Here is a 23,705-nt window from a genome sequence, read left to right on the forward strand (position 1 = left end):
TGTAGGCCCTGTGAGGATTTACAATGTCCGGTGATTACCTCTGAAGCACCATCCAGGGCAGCTCCATGTCCCGAAGATGCCTCCACCTCTCATCTCTTCCTGCCTTTCCCCATACCCTTTGTCCATTATGTCCACTTTTCCCAATCCAATGCCACCTCTTCTATGTGGACACTGGATTGGTTGTGTCCATTGCACCTTTATGTCAAGAGGAGGCTCAGATTCCACCTGGATGCTGGATGCAATCCTCCCATTTTCAGTTGTAATCACTCTAGGCTCCATGGTGTGGTGGTTGTCCTTCTTCGCCTCCATCTTAGCTGAGTGTGGTAAGTCCAATAAATCAGATTGTAGGTGCTGGAGTCTGTTGAGGCTCAGGATCTGGCTATCACATTGTCAGTCCAGAGATTCAAATCCCCTAAATATATCTTAAACCCCAACATTAACTGCACCTCCAGCACATTAGCATGAAAGTCTTATGAAGGGAGATCCCATCTGAGTCCAGATTCATCACACATAAACACCATTTCCAAAGAGGGGCCATCTGCCCTGGTAGTTAACCCCATCGGCCATGACCATAACTCCCATGGGTCTCTTTAGCCCTCAAAGGAACCAATATCTGGGGGTTGTATCTGCTTTATCTGTCTCTCTGACTCTGCTCAGTTGTGCATGAGGGCAAACCTTCTGCCAGCCTCCAGACTCTTTTTTAGAAACTCGTAGCCATATAAACTCATTTCTCCTTTCCATTTCCCCCTTACTTTAGGTCAAACAGCATTTTAAAGTCATGGTATTTTATGTAGACATGGATATTCTGCTGATCCGCATTGAACCTTCCGTATAAGGTCATTTTCCAGTAAGGCTCATCCATATTGCCACATGTATCAGAACTTCATTCCTTTTCACAGATGAATACTATTCCATTGCATGTATAAATCACATTTTGCTTATCCATTCATCAGTTGATGGACACTTGGGTTCCTTTCATCTTTTGACCGTTAGGAATAATGCCACTATGAACATAAGTGTGCAAATATCTGATTGAGTCCCTGCTTTCAATTCCTTTGGATATATACCTAGACATGGGACTCTTGGGTCATATGATACATTTATACTTAACTTTCTGAGGAACTGCCAAACTGTCTTCCACAGCAGCTGCACCATTTTATATTCCCACCAGCAATGAATTAGTGTTCCTTTTTTTCCACATCTTCTGCAACACTGGTAATTTTCAGTTATTAAAAGTAGTAGCTTTTCTAGTAGGTGTGAAATGGTATCACATTGTGATTTTTTTTTGTCTTTATTTATTTTCTTAATATTACATTAAAAAAATATGAGGTCCCCATATACCTTCCTCACCCCACTCCTCCCCCAATAACAACAGTCTCCTCCATCATCATGAGACATTCATTGCATGTGGTGAATACATCTCTGAGCACCACTGCACCTCATGGTCAATGGTCCACATCATAGCCCACACTCTCCCACATTCAATCCCGTGGGCCATGGGAGGATATACAATGTCTGGTAACTGTCCCTGCAGCACCACCCAGGACAACTCCAAGCCCCGAAAATGCTCCCACATCTCATCTCTTCCTCCCATTCCCTGCACCCAGCAGCCACCATGGCCACTTTTTCCACACCAATGCCACATTTTCTCGATTACTAACCACAATAGTTCATGAATAGAATATCAGTAAGTCCACTCTAATCCATACTCTATTCCTCCATCCTGTGGACCTTAGAATGGTTGTGTCCACTTCACATCTATATCAAGAGAGGGCTTAGATTCCACATGGATGCTGGATGCAATTCTCCTGCTTTCAGTAGCAGGCACTCTTGGCTCCCTGGTGTGGTGGTTGACCTTCTTCACCTCCATGTTAGCTGAGTGGGGTAAGTCCAATAAACAAAAGTGTAGGAGTTGCGAGTCTGTTGAGGCTCAGGGCCTGGCTATCACATGGTCAGTCCAGAGATTCAGGTCCCCTGGGTTTACATTAAACCCCAGCACCAAATACAGTTCCAGTAGAAGTAAAAGGAGAGACTTGTGGACAAAGATCACATCTGAGTCCAGCTCCATCACACAGAAACACAAACTCCAAAGTAGGGCCAACTGAGATGGCACTGAACTCCATTTGCCATGACCATAGAACCTGTGGGTCTCTGTAGTCCTCAGCAGAACCAATACCTGGGGTTGCATCTACTTCATCTGTCTCTGGGACTCTGCTCAGGTATGCATAAGGGCAACCCCTCTGATAACCTCCCGGCTCATTTTGGAGACTCATAGCCATATAACTCATTTGTCCTTTTCATTTCCCCCTTTTATTCAGGTCAAAAAGTGTTTTTAACTCCTCGTATTATATGTAGACTGAGATATTCTGCTGGTCAGAGTTGACCCTTTTATTCCAGGTCATTTTCTAGTTACATCATCAGCTGGTACTTGGTAGTAATCCCTCGGCACCAGGGAGGCTCATCCTCATGTCCCATGCTGGGGGGGGGGGGGGGGGGAAGGCAACACATTTACATGCTGAGTTTGGCTTTGAGACTGGCCACATTTGAGCAACACGGAGGCTCTCAGGAGGTAACTCTTAGACACACTGCTGCTCTAGGCCTTGTACTTATTTCAGGTGCACAGGCTCACAAGCATAGTCATTAGTATCAAGGGCTCATTTTTGGACCTTCCTTTTTTGGTCTTTGCCGTTGCACTTGGGAGATTGTTGCTGTTCCTTTAGGGACTGTGATAGAGTTCCCCTGGCTAGGAACTCAGCACTCCCTCAGTTGTTGTTTTTAATTGTAACCACTATGAAAATATCCAAACATTTTTATGTACCCTGGATATATGCCCTGTAGGACTCCCTGCCAACCATGTGTCCCCTGTCAATAACATCCCACACCAGTATTCCTCCCCTGCCATTGATGAACCTCTCTGTGATCCAAAACTTCCTGAAAAGTGAAGCCCAATATATTGCCAGTTTCCATTAACAGTAAAATGGAATACAGTGATGAGCTTAAAGGTTAGATATAGAATACATATTAATTTAGAAAAATTTAGGTAAAAATAAATTGGGGTATCAAAAAATTTAAAAATGCAAAAGTTTTGTTTTTGATATTTTGCCTTCCATCACTGCAATAAGTGTTGCCCTGTATGCAAATTGGCAAGGCAACTACTTCCGTCTTTTCCTCAGTGTCTATGTCCTATCTTTTTCTTTTTTTTCCCCCTAATTATTAAGCTTATCTTCATGAAAGTTTTGGATCACAGTAATTCGTATATACAATATACAGTACTCCCACATATCCAACATAAAACCCTTTTCCCTTCCACAGCAATAATCTTTTTACATATTCATATATTTACTGAAACTGATGTACAGATTTTGAGACAATAGCTTTCAAATAAGGTAACATTTGGGTTTACATTGTGGTTTATATTTTAGACTATAAAATTTTCTAAATTTTTAGTTATCTTATGTTTTACATTATGAATTATATTTTAACCTGTCAGCCCCTATATATTTTTGGTGTAATTTAACATGTCTTATATCCATCCTTGTGTACTCTTGTGGAACACTTCTATTGCCCACACAGTTACATTGGTTTCATCTACTCAATACCTCTTTCCCCCTCCCCTTAGGGCCCACAGTGACAGTCAATCTTGATTGCTTGAAGGGCCATGTTCAGAGATACTTGCAACAGTGTTGAGGGCTTGACATGCTCAACTGCCCTAATGCACTGGGAACCACCATTTTTCTTGAGAGATAGAATTCCCTCTATTTGAGAACATCAGTCCTCCCCAGGATGTGGGCATACCTTCACTCTCATTATATGGGTCTCTATCCAATGGTATAACCCACTATGGCAGAATGAGCATTCACATACTTCCTAGGAGCCTGTCCTGCATCGGATTATCCCCTTTAAGCATCTTAAATAGGTAACCTTCCTTATTCTATTTTTGAAAAAGTTTTCTCAGCATTATACTCTCAACCAAATACCTGACAATCTCCTATGTTTGTATGTTGCCCCACCCTTCCCCCAATTTCTTGGGCAATGTTACCCATCCTCCCATCCGTAGCCCCCCTCAAGCCTGCAAAGCCCCACCCAGAGGTAACCCTATTCACCCATTTTATCCCTTCCTTGTACAAATACTTACCTCCATTTATCATAGATTTCACCCATGTAGGTGTCAGCTTACATCCTTCCTCTATCCCCTATTTTCCTTTAAGCCTATCATCCAGTCTCTAGCTCTCTGAGGCAGCTTGGTTTATTTATTTCATATCATTGAGGTCATGTAGTATTTGTCCTTCAATGCCTGGGTTGCTTCTCTAAAAATAAGGTTCTCAAGATTCATCCATGTTATCAAGTGTGTTTGTAGTGTATTCATTCTTAAAGCTGAGTAGTATTCCATTGTATGTATATACCACATTTTATTTATCCATTCATCTGTTGATGGGCATTTGGGTTGATTCCAACTTTTGGCAATAGTGAACAATGCTGCTATGAACATTGGTGTACATATATCAGTTTGTGTCCTTGTTTTCAGTTCTACTGGGTATATACCCAGCAGTGGAATTGCTGGCTCATATGGCAAATCTATAGCTAGTTTTCTGAGAAACCTCCAAACTGTCCTCCAGAATGGCTGGATCCTTCTGCATTCCGACCAGCAGTGGATGAGTGTTCCCATTCCTCCACATCCTCTCTAGAATTTGTAGTCTTCTGTTTTTTTCATAGCTGCCAATCTTATGGGAGTAAGATGGTATCTCATTGTAGTTTTGATTTGCATTTCCCTGATACCTAGAGATTTGGAGTATTTTTTCATGTGCTTTTTAGCCATTTGTATTTCTTCTTTGGAGAAGTATCTGCTTAAATCTTTTATCCATTTTTAAAATGGGTTGTTTGTCTTTTTATTTTCAAGATACAGGAGTTCTTTATATATGCAGGTTATTAGTCTCCTATCAGATATATGGTTACCAAATATTTTCTCCCATTGTGTAGGCTCTCTTTTCACTTTCTTGACTTACTCCTTTGAGGTGCAGAAGGCTTTTATTTTGAGGAAGTCCCATTTATCTATTTGTTCTTTTGCTGCTCGTGTTTTGGTGTGAAGTTCATGAAGCCATTTCCTATTACAAGGTCCTGTAGATGGTTACATGCATTACTTTCCAAAGTCTTTATGGTGTTGGCTCTTATACTTAGGTCTTTTATCCATCTTGAGTTGATTTTTGTATAAGGTGGGAGATGGCAATCCTCTTTCATTCTTTTACATGTAGATACCCAGTTCTCCAGGCACCATTTGTTGAATAGGTCATTCTCTCTCAGTTGAGAGGGTTTGGTGGCTTTATCAAATATTATATGACTATATATATGAGGATCTATATCAGAACTCTCAATTCGGTTCCATTGGTCTGTGTGTCTCTCCTTGTGCCAATGCCATGATGTTTTCACTACTGTAGCTCTGTAGTATATTTTGAGGTCAGGTAGTGTGATTCTTCTGATTTCGTTTTTCTTTTTCAATATGTCTTTGGCTCTTCGGGGCCCTTTTCCTTTCCACATAAATTTCATAGCTAGTTTTTCTAGTTCCTTAAAGACTGCTGTGTTGATTTTTATTGGGATTGCATTGAATGTGTAGATCAGTTTTGGTAGGATAGACATCTTAATAATATTTAGCCTTCCTATCCATGAACAGGGAATATTTTTCCATTTATTTAGGTCTTCTTTGATTTCCTTGGACAGTGTTGTGTATTTCTCTGTGCATAAGTTTTTTACATCTTTAGTTAAATTTATTCCTAGGTATTTGATTTTTAAAATTTATTATGGTAAATGGTATTTGTTTTTTTATTTCCTCCTGAGCTTGCTTATTATTGGTGTACAGAAATGCTACTGATTTTTGTGCATTGATCTTATAACCTGTGACTTTACTAAATGCACTTATGAGTTCTAGAAGCTTTGTTGTAGGCCTCTCAGTGTTTTCTAGGTATAGGATCATGTCATCTGCAAATAATGAAATTTTGACTTCTTCCTTTCCAATTTGAATGCCTTTTATATCTGGTTCTTGCCTCAGTGCTCGAGCAAGTACTTCTAAGACAATTTTAAATAGAAGAGGTGATAGTGGGCATCATTGTCTTGTTCTTGATCTTAGAGGGAAGGATTTTAGGATTTCACCATTGTAAACAATGTTGGCTCTGGGTTTTCATATATACTCTTTATCATGTTCAGAAAATTTCCTTGTATTCCAATCTTTTGCAGTGTTTTTATCAAGAAAGGGTGCTGTATTTTGTCAAATGCTTTCTCTGCATATAGATGGAATCATGTGATTTTTTTCCTGCAATCTGTTCATATGGTGTATTACATTGATTGCTTTTCTTATGTTGAACCATCCTTGCATACCTGGAATGAATCCCACTTGGTCATCGTGTATAATTCGTTTAATGTGTTGTTGGATACGGTTAGCAAGTATTTTGTTGAGGATTTTTGCATCTAGGTTCATTAGAGTAATGGTCTGTAATTTTGCTTTCTTGTGGTGTCTTTGCTTCACTTTGGCACTAGGGTAGTGCTGGCATCATAGAATGAGTTAGGTAATGTTCCTTGTGTTTCGATTTTTTGGAAGAGTTTCAGCAAGATTGTTGTTAGTTCTTTCTATAATGTTTTGTAGAATTCACTTTTGAAGCCATCTGGCCCTGGGCTCTTCTTAGTTGGGAGATTTTTAATGACTGATTCTATCTCTTTGCTTGTGATTGGTTTGTTGAGATCATCAGTTTCTTCTTTCGTCAATATAGGCTGCTTATGTGTTTCTAGGAAGTTGTCCATTTCCTCTGAATTGTCATTTTTGTTGGAATATAGTTTTTCAAAGTATCCTCTTATGATTGTCTTTATTTCTTTGGGGTCAGTGATGATATATCCTTTCTCATTTCTTATTTTGTGTATTTGCATCTTCTCTCTTATTTTCTTTGTCAGTCTAGCTAAACATTTGTCAATTTTATTGATCTTCTCAAAGAAACAGATCTTAGTCTTGTTTATCTTTTCAAGTGCTTTCTTGTTTTCTATTTCATTTAGTTCTGCTCTTATCTTTGTTCTTTCTTTCTTTCTTCTTCCTGTGGGGTTACTTTGTTGTTTTTTTACTAATTCTTCCAAATGTGTAGTTCATTCTTCAATTTTTGCTCTTTCTTTTTTTTGATGTATGAATTTATGGCTATAAATTTCCCTCTCAGTATTGCTTTTGCTGCATCCCATAAGTTTTGTTATGTTGTGTTATCATTTCCATTAGTTTCAAGGTAGTTATTAATTTCTTTTGAGATTTCCTCTTTGACCCACTGTTTTTCTTAGAGTGTGCTGTTTAATTTCCGTATCTTGGCATGAAATCTGGGTCTCTGGCCCTTGCAGATTTCCAGCTTCACTCCACTGTGGTCAGAGATATTCTTTTGTATGATTTCAATCTTTCTGAAATCATGTATATCCTGCTGTATTCGGGTGTAATGATCTGTATATGTCTATTAGATCCAGCTTCTCTAATACAGTGTTCAAAGTGCTTGTTTCTTTATTGATTCTCTTTTGAGATAGTCTGTCCAAAGTTGATAGTGGTGTATAATTGTACACTATAATTGTACAGGTATCTATTCTTTCACTTAGTTTTTCCAGTATTTGCCTCATGTATTTGGAGGTGCCCTTGTTAGGAGCATAAATATTTATGATCGTTCATTCTTCTTGAAAGATTCTCCCTTTCACTAATATGTAGTATTCATCTTTGTCTCTCACAATTGTTTCGCATTTAAAGTCTACTTTGTCTGATATTAATATAGCTACTCCTGCCTGTTTTTTGATTATTGTTTGCTTGTAAGATTGTTTTCCAGCCATTCACTTTCAAGCTCCATGAATCTCTAAGATGTGTTTCTTGTAGATAGCATATAGATGGATAATATTTCCTTATACAATCTTCCAATCTGAATCTTTTGACAGGTGAGTTTAATCCATTGACATTCAGTGTAATTACTTTCAAGGAATTATTTATGTTAGCCATATTTTGTTTGGACTTGTGTTTGTCATATTTTGTTTGTTCGTTTTTCTTTCTCTTTTTGTCTTTTTTGTTGCTCTTACACTCTGCTCCAACTCTGCCTCTCCTGGTTTTTTCTCTCTTCCTGCAGAACTCCCTTTAGTATTTCTTGAAGGGCAGGGTTCTTGCTGGCATACTCTTTTAATTTCTGTTTATCTGTGACTATTTTGAACTCTCCATCATTTTTGAATCCTAACTTAGCTGGGTAGAGTATTCTTGTTTGGTGGAAAATTTTTTCTTTTAGTGCTTGATTATATCATACCACTGCCTTCTTGCCTCCATGGTTTCAGATGAGAAATCAGCGCTTAATCTTACAGAGCCTCCCATGTATGTGATGGTTCTCTTTTCTTTTGCTGCTTTTTGAATTTTCTCTTTGTCTTGAGCTTTCAGTAATTTGAGAAGTATATGTCTCGGGGTCACCTGTTGGGATTTATGGTGTTTGGGGTGTGTTGTGCTTCCTAGGCATTTACATCCATCTCTTTCAGTAGATTTGGGATGTTTTCAGCCATTATTTCCTCCAACATCCCTTCTTTCCCCTTTCCCTTCTCTTCTCCTTCTGGGATGCCTATAATACATATGTTTGTGTGTTTTGCACTGTCATTCAGGTCCCTAAGTCCTAGGTGGTTTTTTCTATCTTTCTATTGATCAGTTCTACTATCTGTTTGATTTCAGATGTACTGTCTTCCACATCCCTCTTCTAATCTGTTGCTATTTGATGAGAGTATATTTTTGATTTCTTGAACTGTGGTATTCATCACCATTATATCTGTTATCTTTTTGCGTATGTCTGCAATTTCCTCTTCAAATGTTTTCTTCATATTGTTAATCTCTTCCTTTACTTCATTAAGTTGGTCTCTAATATATGTTTTGAGATCTTTAATTACTTGTCCAATATTCTGTTCCTCTTCCTGGTTTTTAGTTTGTTCATTGGATTCAGCCATGTTTTCCTATTCATTAGTTTGGTTTGTAGTTTTTTGTTGCTGTCTCGTCAGCATTTTATTTTGATGGGTTTAATCAGTTCCTTAACTTCTTTGTGTAATCTTGTGGATTAATTAGTTGTTGTTTGTGCGTAAGTGTTAGGTCTTCTCTTTTTCACTTTGTTCTTCTTACTCTATTTTCTTGTTGCTGGCTAAGTTCACTTTGAAGGAAAATATTAGGGCCAGGGAAAGCAAAATGAGAAAGAAAAGAAAATATATAAAGTAGTATTGGTAATAAATGGTCACAGAGCAACAATGTGAGATCTAGGAGAATGGATATTAGATTCATCTAAGTAGTGTAGAGTTATAGCAGTAAGTAGAGTACTGCTAATGAGATAGTCAACTGAATATGGGGAGGAATATAGTATGAATTAAAAGGAAAGTGTTTTCATGAGAGAGAGAAAGAGAAAAGAAAGACAGTAATATCAAGAGTGGATAAGAGACAGGAAACAGAACAAAGGTATTAGAAATAAAATGTCAGACGGGGGCCAAAGAAAGGGAGGTAGAATGTAAGAGAAACAGCAGATGACAGAGGATAGAAAGATGTGGGGGAAAGGGGATAGTGTAGGTGGTCAAAATCAATACACACAGAAAAAGAGGAAATGGAGGGTGAGGAAACACAGCAAGTGTGAAGTGCTTCCTGCAGCACCTATTATATAAAGGTAATAAAATAAAAAGAAGAAAAAGAGCGAAAGGAAAAAAAAGAGAAGAGAAAAGAGGGGGGAATGAAAAAGTAGGGGAAACAAGCAAGAAAACAAAAAAGAAAAAAAAAGGTAAATAAATGAAAAAGGACCTTGGGGGATACAGTGGGAGAAAAGACCAGAAACAATTCAATATTATCAACCATTCATAAAATAAAATAAATAAAATAAAATAAAATAAAATACCAACGTTTCAAGCTAGAAATCCTCTTTGCAGTTAAATAATACACTTAGGGTTCTGACCTTCCCTCTTTCTCCTTTCCTCACTTCTCTCTCTCCCAGGGCAGCAGGAAAGCTGCCTGAGAGGTCCTGTAGGAGATTCAAGTAGGTCCTTGTTGAACCAACTCAATACAGAAAACTATGACACTTTATTTCCAGCATGAGATTATCTACACCTCACCAGAAACCCCAAATATGTTATTGGAAGCTTGGATAGCATCTCCTACAGTCCCTCCCCATTGGGTGTACTAGGAGAGGTCTAATTGATTTTCTGACTCCACCTTCTCCCAGACCAAGTTTCCTATCCCAGGACATTTAGGTAAATTGGGCTTTCTCAGCAGATTCACCTCTCCTTTCTTCCTAGACTCTCCCCAAACAGCTGGTACACTCCTCCAAGTTCAATGAGAGAGAGAGAGAGAAAAAAAAAACCACCATAAACGCCGAGGGCTAGGGTAATCAAGGAGCTCAGATGGACCTCAGGGCACGGTGGATTCGGGGATGTGAAGTCTGTGATATTGCAGACTCAAGGTGTGTGAGTCTCTGGAGTGTGGGCCACCAGGGTTTAGGGGACACAGACCTGGGAACCATGCATCTGCTTAACAGGGTGCCTGGGAGCACCGCAGCACAACACAGCCTTCAGGGATCCCTGCAGCTGGGCACCAGCCTTAGGCGGAGGGGTTCTACCTGCAACCTCTGACCTCTGTGTCAGAAACCCAAAATTCCACCTCTCACAAGAATCTCTTCTGTCACTGCTCACCAAATTGACATCCAGACACTTCCTGCCCTGCAAGCCCCCAAAACAGCCTGCTCAGGGTTTGGGAGCCCTGCAGCACAACAAAGATCCCAGGCATCGCCACCGTCGGGTGCCAGCCTTAGAGGGAGGGGCTTCACCCAGAACCTCTGACCTCCTTATCAGAAACCAAAAATTTCACCTCTCGCAAGAATCTCCTCTGTCACTGTCTCACCAAATCGACTTCCAGACACTTGCCGCCCTGCAAGTCCCCAAAATAGCCTGCTCAGGGCTTGGGAATTCCCCAGCACAGCAAAGCCTTCAGGAATCGCCACTGCTGGGCTGCCATCCCAGGGGGAAGGGTCCCGCTCACAACCTTGACCTCTGTGAAAGAGACCCAAAATTCTACCTCTTGCAAGAATGTCCTCTGTCACCATCACGTCACGTCCAGACACCTCCTGCCCTGCAAGCATTACAAAACAGCCCAGTCCAGCAGGACTCCAACCCTACTCAGCCACTTCTTTGCAGGAGAGAGTATGAGGTGCACTTACTCAGACACCATCTTGCCCCACCTTCGCATTGTGGTTTTGATTTGCAGTTCCCTAATGGATAATGATGAGTAAGTTTTTATGTGCTTTTTGGCCATTCTTATATCTTCTTTGGAGAAATGTCTATTCAAGCATTTTGCCCATTTAAAAAATGTGTTGACTGTCTTTTTGTTGTTGAGTTGTAGGATTTCTTTATATATTCTGGATATTAAACCTTTGTTGGATATGTGGTTGTATTATTTGATGTGTTTATGTATCCCAGAAAATTGTGTTCTTAAAGGTAATCCCTTTTTGTGGGTGTAAACCTATTTTGGGGTGGGATGTTTTGATTAGGTTACTGCAGTAGGGCATGACTCAAGGTGGGTCTTAATCCTGTTACTGGAATCCTTTATAAATGGAATGAATACCGAGAAAGAGACAGAAAAGTAGCCCCAGCAGCTGAGAGAACACCACAGGAGCTGAGAGGAAGCTAGATGAAGCTGGGGGCTGAAGGCAATGAAACCTGGAGGAGAAGGGAGAGAGCAGCAGATGCACCATAAGCCTTGTCATGTGAGAGGGGAGTCCAGGATCGCTGGCAGCTGGTCTTCAGGAGAAAGCCTTGCCTGATGATGCTTTAAATTGAATGTACTTCTTAGCCTCAAAAATCTACTAAATCCCCATTGTAAAAGCCAACCTGTTTCTGATATATTGCATTTTGGTAGCCTTGCAAACTAAAACAGTGGCATCCAAGTATTTTCTCCCATTGTGTAAGTGGTCTTTTTACTTTTATGATACATTTCTTTGATGCACCAAAGTTTTTAATTTTTATGTGGTCCCATTTATGTATTTTTCTCTTTTGTTGCTTTTGCTTTGGGTGTAAAATCTGAGAAACCATTGCCTAACACAGGCCCTAAAGATGCTTCCCTATGTTTTCTTCTGGAGTTTATTTTTCAAGTTTAATTTTTTTAATTTTTTAAATTTTTATTCTTTAAAATATTTTTAAAGATACATAGATAACACAAAATGTTACACTAAAAAATATGAGGTTCCCATATACCCCACTCCTCACCCCCCCACTCCTCCCACAACAACAACCTCTTTCATCAGTGTGGCACATTCATTGCATTTGATGAGAGTACATTTTGGAGCATTGCTATACAGCATGGATTATAGTTTACATTGTAATTTACTCTCATTCCAGTCCATTCAGTGGTTTATGGTGGGATATATAATGTCCTGCATCTGTGCCTGCAATATAATTCAGGACAATTGCAAGTCCCAAAAATGCCCCATATCACACCTCTTTTTCCCTCTCCCTGCCCTCAGCAACTCTCATGGCCACTGTCTCCACATTAATGATACAATTTCTTCCATTGCTAGCATTACAATAATTCTTTAGTAGAATACCAGTAAGTCCACTCTAATCCATATTTTATTCCTCCATCATGAGGAACCTTGGATGGCGATGTCCCCTCCACCTCTAAATCAAGAGGGAGCTTAGATCACACATGGCTGATGGATAGGATTCGCCTGCTTGCAGTTGTAAACTCTCTCGGTTCCCTGGTGTGGTGGTTGGCCATGCTCACCTCCCTGTTAGCTGACCTGGGTAAACCCAATGAACCGGAGAATAGGTGTTGTAACTCTGCTGAGGCTCAGGGCCCAGCTGGCACATGGACAGTCCAGAGATTCAAGTCTCCTGAGTGTACATTAACCCCAGCACCCACTACAAGTTCAGTGAAAGTGACAGAAGAGGCATGTGTAGTGAGGTCACATCTTAGTCCAACTCCATCACATTCAGAAACACAAATTCCAAAGGAAGGCCCACTGGCAAGGCATTGAACTTCAGAGTCATCTATCATGATGTAGGACCTGGGTGTCTCCATAGCCATCAGGAGGACCTCTACCTGGGGTTGTAACTACTTTGGCTGTCTCTGCGATTCTGCTGAGACATGTGTAAGCACGACCGTTCTGATGACCTCCTGACTCATTTTGAAGTCTCTCAGCCATATAAACTCACTTGCCTTTACCATTTCCCCCTTTTATTCAAGGTCTTTTTCTAGTTGCATCACCAGCTGGTGATTGGTAGTAATCCCTTGGCACCAGGGAGGCTCATCCCCGGGAGTCATGCCCCACACTAGGGGGGAAGGTAATGCATTTACGTTCTGAGTTTGGCTTAGAGAGTGGCCACATTTGAGCAACATAGAAGCTCTTAGGAGGTAACTCTTAGGCACCCTGCATCCCTAGGCCTAGTTGAAATTTCAAGCACACAGGCTTATAAGCGTAGTCATCAGTATCAAGGGGCCATCATTGGACCATCCTTCTTCACTGGTCTTTGCCCTTGAACTTGGGGGATTGTTGCTGTTCCATTTGGGGAATGTGACAGAGCTCCCTCAATTGACCTGTGTAACACTACCCACTATGACAATACCTAATGAACATATGAATATATCTATATACCCTATATGCATTCACTGGAGAACTCCCTCCCACCCATGCATCCCCCATCATTGACACCCCACACCAGTGCTCCTCCCCTGCCATAGTTGAACCCCTCTGTGATCCAAAACTTCTTCAATACTGAAGCCTAATATATTGCCAAATTCAATTAGTAGAAAAATGAAATAGTAATGGCAGGATTAAGGATTAGAAATAGAATATATAATAATTTAGAAAAACTAAGGTAAAAGTTGATTGGGGTATTAAAAAATGAAAAACATCATAAAACTTTTTTTTGACATTCTGTCTTTCATCACTGTAATAGGTGTTGCCCTGTATATACAGTCCATGGTAATGTCTTCCATTTCTTCTACATCCTGATTTTTTTAAAAATTTATTATGTCTCCAAAAAAGTTTTAGGTCACAGAAAAGTCACATATAGATTATAGGGGACTCATACATGCACAACATCAAACCCTTTTCCCCCTTCCCCAGCAATGATCTTTTTTACATGTGGATATTACATTTGCTACAACTAATGTACAGATACTGAATCATGGCTATTAATCATGGTTCCATTATGGCTTACATTATGGTTTATATTTGGACTCAATACTTTTATAAATTTTTGGTTATATTATGGTTTACATTTTGATTCACATTTTTTGTGATTTTTGGTGAAATTTAACATGTCCTATATCCATCATTGCATGGCATGATCTGTGGAACACTTCCATTGCCCCCCAGTTACCCCCTCTTCCATCTATTCTATTCCTCTCTCCCCCTCCCCTCAGAGCTCACAGTGACAACCAAGCTTCACTGCTTGAAGGGCAAGATTCATAGATACTTGCAACAATGCTGAGGGCTTGACATACTAGTCTATTCTCCCCCATTGGGAGTCACCCATGCTCTCAAGAGACACCCTCCTCTCTGAGAACATCAGGCCTCCCTAGGATGAGGATACAACACCTTCCCACTCAGCATATGGGTCTCCACCCACTGATAGAACACACTATGACAAGATGAGCACTCACACAATCCCTAGAAAACTGTCCCAGGTGCACCTTGTGCCAGATGACCCCCTTCAAATACCTTAAACCTGTAACCCTTCCTGAGATTTATAGTTCTGGTGCTTATATTTAGGTCTATGATCAATTCTGAGTTGATTTGTATATGTTGTGAGGTATGGGTCCATAAGGGTATCCAATTTTACCAGCACCTTTTGTTGACTATTCTTTCCACGTTGAGTGGACTTGGCACCCTTGTCAATAATCAGTTAATAATCAATGTGAGGGTCGATTTCCAAACTCTCAATTTGATTCTGTTACTCTATTTGTCAGTCTTTGTGCCAGTACCATACTCTTTTATTTACAACAGTTTGTAATGAGATTTAAGATTGGCAAGTGTGAGTTTTCCAACATAATTTTTCTTTTTCAAAACGGCTTGGCAATTTAGGACCTCTTACCTTTCCATATAAGTTTTTTTAATTGTCTTTCATTTTTTAAAGATTTATTTTATTTATTTCTCTCCCCTCCCCCCTGTTGTCTGCTCTCTCTGTCCATTTGCTGTGTGTTCTTCTGCATCCACTTACATTAGCAGGCACCACTGGGAAAGTGCATCTCTATTTTGTTGCGTCATCTTGCTGGGTCAGCGCTCCATGTGTGTAGCACTACTCCTGGGTGGGCTGTGCTTTTTTCACGTGGTGTGGCTCTTTTTGAGGGGCACACTGCTTGTGCGTGGGGCACCCCTACGCGGGGGTGCCCCTGTGTGGCATGGCACTCCTTGCATGCAGCAGCACTGCTCATGGGCCAGCTTACCACATCGGTCAGGAGGCCTTGGGGATCGAGCTCTGGACCCTCCACATGGTAGGTGGATGTTCTATCAGTTGAGCCATGTCTGCTTCCCCATTGTCTTTCATTTTTGAAGATAAATAGATCACAGAAAATATTACATTAAAAAACCTAAGAGGTTCCCATATACCCCACTTCCCACCCCCACCCCTGCTCTTCCCACATCAACATTCCTTTTCATCAGTAAACACATTCATTGCATTTGGTGAATACAACCTGGAGCACTGCCACAGTGCATGGACCATAGGTTACATTGTATCCATATAAATTTGATGATTGGCTTTTTCATTTCTGCATAGGAGGTTGGTAGAATTTTGATTGGGATTGCATTGAATCTTTAAATTGCTTTGGTTAGAATTGATATCTTCCAATCCATGAACACAAAATGTCTTTCCATTTATTTAAGTCTTCTTTCATTTCTTTCAACAGTGTCATGTAGTTTTCTGTATATAAATCCTTTACACCCTTGGTTAGATTTATTCTTAGGTATTTATTCTTTTACTTGCTATTATAAATGGATTTTTTCCTTGATTTCTTCTTTGAGTTGTTCACTGCTTGTGTGTAGAAACAATACTGATTCCTGGTTGTTGATCTTGTACTCTGACATATTACTGAATTAATTTACAAGTTCTAGTAGTTTTCTTGTGGATTTCTCAGGATTTTCTCTACACAGGATCTTGTCATCTGCAAATAGGGACAGTATTACTTCTTTCTTTCCCATTTGGATGGATTTCATTTCTTTCTCTTGCCTAATTGCTCAAGCTACTTCTTCCAGTTCAATATTAAATAACATTGGTGACAGTGGGTATCTTTGTCGTGTTCTGAATCTTAGAGGGAATGTTGTCAGTCTTGTACCATTGAGTATGATTTTAACTGTGGGTTTCTCACACATGCCTTTTATCATGTTGAGGAAGTTTCCTTCTATTCCTTGTGTTCCAAATGTTTTTATCAAGAAAAAGTGCTGAGTTTTGTCAATTGCCTTTTCCCCATCAATTGAGATGATCATGTGTCTTTTCCCCTTCATTCTGCTAATGAGATGTTCCACATTATTTGATTTTCTTATGTTGATCCACCATTGCATACCTGGGATAGATCCTACTTGATCATTATGTGTAATTCTTTAATATGCTGTTGGATTTGGTTTGCTACTATTTTGTTGAAGATTTTTGCATCTATATTCGTAATGGATATTGGTCTGTTATTTTTGTTCCCTGTGTTATCTTTATCTGGCTTTGTTATGAGGGTGATGTTGGCCTTGTAGAATGAATTAGGGAGTGTTTCCTTCTTTACCATTTTTTGGAAGACTTTGAGCAGTATAGGTGTTAGTTCTTATTGGAATGTTTGGTAGAATTCTCCTATGAATTCTTGGAAGGTTTTTTGTTGTTGTTCTTATAAGGTTTCTATCCCTTAATTATTCTTAATATAATATCCAGGACCACAATACTATATCAATTTCAAATTATGGGGAAAGCATATTCAAATATATTTTGATTTGAGAAGTTCCTGTTACAATACTGAGAAATTTCATGAAAAAGATATTTCAGATAATCAAATATCTTTTTGCTCCATCATCCAACACATTAATAGTAACTCATTTAAATATGTTATCTTCTGGACTTCAAATTATTGTAAAAGAATAATCATGATTATATAGGTATGCTTTCTAAATTACCTAAATACATTTAATTTTGAATGCTGATATTAAATGTTACACATTAGAACATTTCATGTTCAACCACATCTCCTTTGCACTTATCTGTAAAAGTCCATAAACTAAACCAACACTTTCCTAAAAATCTTGCTATTTCTAGAATACATGAATGTAATCCTTTAGGCTACTAGAGCTAAATTTCCACTTGATAGTAACAATTTTCACTATAATACATCTTTCCTAAAAAGAAAAAAAATGGGAACCTGTATTTCCCGTACTGAACTCAACATAATACATTCTCTTACGTTCTGCTTTTAATAAATCTCAACTCTTTACCCTGTCAGAACTACCTACACAGCACAGTGCTACATACAATTATTCCAGTCAGATTTGTATATTTATATTCGTGATATGATCAGCACAATAGTGCCATACAAAGTTTTTGTGTTGATACAAATGCTATGAAAGGCCACAGTGGACAGTGTCAAACACTGTGTATACAGTAGATTACAGGCACTACCGAGATTTAGGGGAGACCACAAGTTTCAAAAAAACATTTAGCAATGGAAAAGAAAATATTAGAGAAACATATGAATGGAAGTTATAATTCCACAATCAAAATTAATTTTATACTATTTTTAAAAACAGGCAAAATAGTTTAACTTAAGGTTAGAGAAAATGAACCTGATCAGAATATGAAAGATGTTCCTTGTTTTCTCAAAGGAATGCACTGAGATTAGCATGAGGATCTTTCTGGTTCCTATATCTGCAGGTCAATTAAATGCCCATAATCTCTGTAAAACTAAATAAGAGACCAATGCTACCAACACATCTCAAAACCTCTCCTGCATATTCTCCTATTATCCGAGCACGGGGTAAACACAGGTGGCCACTTTGTGCACAGCTAGCCAGACGGGTTAAAACTTGGAACCCACAGCAGTTTAAATTTCTCTGTATGTCATTTCGAGCACTTGCTGTATTATTCCATCCAACTTCAAGAAGCTGATCCTGTTGCTACTGCTTCAGGGCTAAACAAGCACAAGATACAGAAAACTGAACAATAAATAAAAGGAAGAGAATAATCATGTAAAAAAAAATAGCAGCACCTGATGACGTTTTATGACTCTAATTAGCCCCACTAATGCAATCAAGAACAAGAAGATGCCCGCTTCAATGACCATGCCAGCCACCCAGAGAATGGAAATCAGCCTGAAGCCGATGTCCTATTGTAGCAATTCAAATTAGCAACAGGCTACCCAATGTGTAGAGCAGGTTGAGGACACACAGGCAGTCTTGGAACACACAAAGTCTCTGAAAACCATCTCGGCAGCTGCAGGTAAATTCAGCTCCTGGGGGATCCTCCCAGGCAGTCCTTTTGTCCTGGCCTTAGGACCTGCCCTGGGCAGGCAGGAGTGTGGCCACGGGTGGTAGTTGCGGGCTAACAATAACGGCTTTGGCAGCAGTGTGCAGTGCATAGCACTCAGCTCCTGGGACCTGGCTGGAAGGTGTTTGAGTACTGATTCAGTCTCTTTATCTGTTATTGGTTTGTTGAGATCTTCTTTTTCTTCTTGAGTGAATGTAAGTAGCTTGTCTGTTTCTAGGAATGTGTCCATTTCATGTAGGCTATCTAATTTGTTGGCATACATTTGTTCATAATATTCCCTTATAGTCCTTTCCCCCCTCCCCCTTCCTCTCTCCTCCCCCTCCCCCTGCCCTGCTGTTTTTTTTTGTTGTTGTTATTGTTTTTTGCTGTGTCAATTTGCTGTGTGATCTTCTGTATCTATTTCTCTTTTTGTCCTCTCATTTTTCTCCTCTAGGATTCACAGGGATTTGATCCTGGGGACTTCTGATGTGGAGAGAGGTTCCCTGTCACTTGCGCCACTTCAGTTCCTAGTTTCTGCCGTGCCTCGCCTTGACTTTCCCCTTAGTCTCTCTTTTGTTGCATCATCATCTTGCTGTGTGACTCACTTGTGCGGGCACTGGCTCACTGTGCAGGCACTTGGCTTTGGCTTGCTGTCCAGGTAGTCAGTTCTGCCATGCGGGCACTGGCTCCCCATGCAGGCATGCTTTTTCTTTTTCTTTTTTTACCAGGAGGCCCCAGGGATTAATCCTGGGTCCTCCCATATTGTAGGTGGAAATCCTATCACTTGATCCACATCCACTTCCCTTATAGTCCTTTTTATTTCAGTGGAGTTGTTAGTAATATTCCCCTTTACATTTCTGATTTTAGTCATTTGTGTCCTCTCTTTTTTTCTTCACCAGTTTAGCTAAGGTTTGTCAATTTTATTGACCTTTCCAAAGAACCAGCTTTTGGTTTTGTTTTTTCTATTTTTAAAAATTCTCTATTTCATTCATCTCCATTTTAATCTTTGTTATTTCCTTCCATCTGCTTGCATTGTGTTTAGTTGGCTCTTCGTATTCCAGTTCTTCCAGTTTTGAGATTAAGTCTCTGATTTGAAATCTTTCTTCTTTTTAAATGAAAACATTTAGAATTATAAATTTGACTCTACTGCCTTTGGTGTGTCCTATAAGTTTTGATATGCTGTATTTTCATTTTCACTTGCCTCAATGTATTTCCTAATTTCACTTCTGATGTCCTCTTTAACCCATTGGTTAGTAAGAGTATGTTGTTTTAATTTCCACATATTTGTAAATTTTCCATTTCTCCCTCTGTTATTGGTTTCTAGTTGCATTCCATTTTGTTAGTAAAAGATACATTGTATCTGCCTGCCAGGAGAGAGCAATTCACTGGTAATTACCCTAATTTACCATCTTCTTCCTGTTTTCCATGGATGCTGTACAGTGTTCTACTGGACTACAGAATTTCAGAAGAGTTGATTCCAGGCTGGAGCCTGGAGGGTCTGGAGATGGGAAAATCACGCTCGTAATGCAGAGGCGCTACCTAGTAAGTGTCTGTATGTTATGTTAATTAGAGACTTCTCAGAGGGAAATCGCCTGGTACTACTCAGTGTCTGCTGGAACCAGGGTTTACTGCCTGACTTCTTTCCATGTCAAATGACGTAGAGATGAGTACACCCAATGGTCAGACTAACCTACAAGCCCCACAAAAAGCATCATCAAAGAAGGAAAAAAAGAAAGGCTCTGAAAAGACAGATGAATATCTCCTTGCTGGGTTCAAGGGTGATGGTGTGAAATACAAGGCCAAATTAATTGGTGTTGATGAGGTGCTAGATACAAGAGGGGATAAAATGAGCCAAGATTCTATGATGAAACTAAAGGGAATGGTGGCAGCTGCTCAGTCTCAAAGACAACACAAACAAAACCTCTGGGTCCACATTTCATTTTCTGGGATAAAATTAATTGATGAGAAAACTGGGGTAATAGAATATGAACATCTGGTAAATAAAATTTCTTTCATTGTCCATGATGTGACAGACAAACGGGCATTTGGTTATGCACGTGGAGAAGAAAGCCAACACTGGGTTTTTTGCCATAGAAACAGGGCAACAGGCTGAACCATTAATGTTGATCTTAAGGACATTTTTCAAGTAATCTATAAGTAAAGAAAAAGGAAGAAGAAAAGGAAAAGACTGAGGAAGCCAATGAAACAGTAGAGAATGGGAATGAGAGCCTCTTGAGTCTTGATGACCAAGGTAACAAATTGAAATTGGGTGTTAACCAGATGGATTTATTTGGGGACGTGTCTAAACCTCCTAACTTAAGTAATCCGACATCTCCAGCCTTGCTTCCTTCAGACCTCTTTGCTCCTCCCGTCTCAGAATCTCTAGGTCAGATGTCACTTACATGACAGTCTGCGACCCAACAGACCAACTCTTTGGATCTCCTCAAAACAAGTGTTTCTGCTCCAGTGGGCCTCTTATGGGTCTAGGTGGTATACCAGTCACATCTCCTCAGGCAGGACCATGGACCCCCCCCAAACACACACCATCTTTGGTCTTCAATCAACCCCCTTCAAAGGTCCCAGTAACTATTATGGGTGGTAAGCCTTCAGGATTTGGTCAGCTACTCATTTTTGACCTGAGCCTACCTGTTTCAGGTTGGAACCAGCATTCATCCTTTGCAGCCTCAAATTCCCCTCCAGCCCTTCCTGCTTGGGGTGCTTTAGCATATGTGGAAGCTAATGATTGGCCATCAATGACCTCCTTGAGGAATCCTTTCCAGAGCAATATTTTTCAATCTTCTGCTGTGTCAACCCAGTCCTCTTCTATGCTCTCCTCTCTCCTGATGGCTCCTCCTCAGCCACCTCCCAGAACTGCTGCTGCACAGGACAGCTGCAATGATGCCTTCACTGCTTTAGACCCACTGGAGGATAAAGAAGTTAAGTAATGAAAGAAATGTTTAAGGACTTCCAACTGTGGCAGCCACCTTTTTTACCTGTAAGGAAGGGAAAGCAGACTTCCTCTGGGACTTCTGGTGCCTTCTCCAATCATTTTCACAGCAAAATTGGCATTCCTCAAGATAACGCAGACCATGATGACTTTTTGATGCTAATCAACTATTGAGCAAGATCAATGAACAACCAAAGCCAGCACCCATACAATGTGACCCACCAGTTACCAAATCTGCCAGCAATGCATTTTGAGAGCCCTTTCTCTAAAGGGTCTTTCAGTTCATCACCACAAGCCCCTATGTCTCCTTAACCCACAGCTCCGGATGTATGTAAGGATCCTTTTTGAAATCCATTTGCATAACTGAACTTGGTATGCTGATGATCCAGAGGAACCAGAAGGTTGGTTGTTGTAGTAGTCAAGGACCAAGCTAATAGCCAGTTGTGTCCTGTCCTCTGCCCTTGTTCCAGCTTTGCCTTATTTTCTTGCAGCCTCTTCCACTTGTAAAATTCCTTTCACTTTCTGTGTAGGTTAAAACTAAACTGAGTCAATGGCTTAAATTAAGAAGATGAGGTCTCTAGTTTCAATGTAAATGAAGTAGTTTCCCTACTTGAACCCTTGCCTATTGTGTCCCTAGAACCTTCTGGAACACTCCACCACGTACCCGCTAATTGGCAGATCTAATCACCACAACCACAAACACCTCAGATCATACTGTTTTGAATAAATTTTCAAATCATTTTCATTCAAAGTTGTTTGGGGTTCTGTTACAGAGTATAAAACCTAAAGACTGTAATAGAACAAAGTACATTTTAAAAGAAATCTTGCTTCAGACCATCACAGAGAATTTTTAAAGTAAAACTTGAAGCAAGTCTAACTTCTCTTTAGGCACTTTGGAATCTTAACACACTTGACTTCTCTTTCTAAAGCTCAGTTTTCTCCCCAGTGCAAACTGTGTCCTTTTTGCACTGTCTTGCTACCTCGTGCAAATGAGGGAAAAGCTAGTGCCTCTTCTCTCCTTGCCCTGTGATTCTCTTTTTGTTTGTTTGTTTTCCTCTATCCATGTGTTCTTTCTTTCTTTCTTTTTTAAGTGTACTTATTGAAGATGCATAGATCACAAAAAATGTTACATTAAAAAATATAAGGGGAAACGGACTTTGGCCCAGTGGTTAGGGCGTCCTTCTATCATATGGGAGGTCCGCGGTTCAAACCCCGGGCCTCCTTGACCCGTGTGGAGCTGGCCATGTGCAGTGCTGATGCGCGCAAGGAGTGCCATGCCACGCAAGGGTGTCCCCCGCGTGGGGGAGCCCCACGCGCAAGGAGTGCGCCCGTGAGGAAAGCTGCCCAGCGTGAAAAGAAAGTGCAGCCTGCCCAGGAATGGCGCCGCCCACACTTCCCGTGCCGCTGATGACAACAGAAGCGGACAAAGAAACAAGACGCAGCAAATAGACACCAAGAACAGACAACCAGGGGAGGGGGGGGAAATTAAATAAATAAATCTTTAAAAAAAAAATATGAGGTTCCCATATACCCCACACCCAACCCCCCTACTCCTCCCCATCAACAACGTCTTTCATCATTGTGGCACATTCATTGCATTTAGTGAATACGTTTTGATGCACTGCTGCACTGCATAGATATTAGTTTACATTGTAGTTTACACTCTCCCCCAGGCCATTCAGTGTGTTATGGCAGGATATATAATGTCCAGCATGTGTCCCTGCAATATCATTTAGGACAATTCCAAGTCCCGAAAATGCCCCCACATCACATATCTTTTTCCCTCTCCCTGCCCTCAGCAACTACCGTGGCCACTTTCTCCACATCAATGCTACAATTTCTTCCATTACTAGTCACAATAGTTCTATAGTAGTTGATTCTCTTTTCAGTCAACTTTGTTCCTGTATTAGTCAGGGTTCTCTAGGGTAACAGAATCAACAAGAGATATCTGTCAATATTATGCGATTCTATGAGTCTCTCATGCAGCCGTGGGGATGCACAAGTCCAGGTTCCACAGGCAGGCTGCAACCAGGGGCTGCAATGAGAGTCCAGTGAAGGTTCTTGACGTGTTCTGGGAGATGTGGGCTGTCCAAAGATGAGCTGGGAAATTCTCTCCCAATGCTGGAATCACTTCCCCTTTTAAGGCATTCAACTGTTTGGGTTAAGCGTCACTCTTATGATGGCAATCTTCCTGACTGATGTAATTATAACCAGCTATCAATGATTTACCACTGAAGTAAAGTCAATGGTGATTAAAGTTCATAAATGCCTTTGTATT

At 40.2% G+C, this 23,705-nt stretch overlaps 2 pseudogenes; one reads left to right on the forward strand and one right to left on the reverse strand.

The window, feature by feature from the left end:
- Window positions 1-17,834: 17,834 nt before the first annotated feature.
- Window positions 17,835-19,174, reverse strand: LOC101441048 (tetraspanin-13 pseudogene; annotated as a pseudogene).
- A 951-nt stretch (window positions 19,175-20,125) lies between these two features.
- Window positions 20,126-21,790, forward strand: LOC101439740 (disabled homolog 2 pseudogene; annotated as a pseudogene).
- The last annotated feature ends 1,915 nt before the right edge of the window (window positions 21,791-23,705 follow it).

The sequence above is a fragment of the Dasypus novemcinctus genome, chromosome X (genome assembly GCF_030445035.2).
Source record: "Dasypus novemcinctus isolate mDasNov1 chromosome X, mDasNov1.1.hap2, whole genome shotgun sequence".
NCBI classification, from domain to species: Eukaryota; Metazoa; Chordata; class Mammalia; order Cingulata; family Dasypodidae; genus Dasypus; species Dasypus novemcinctus.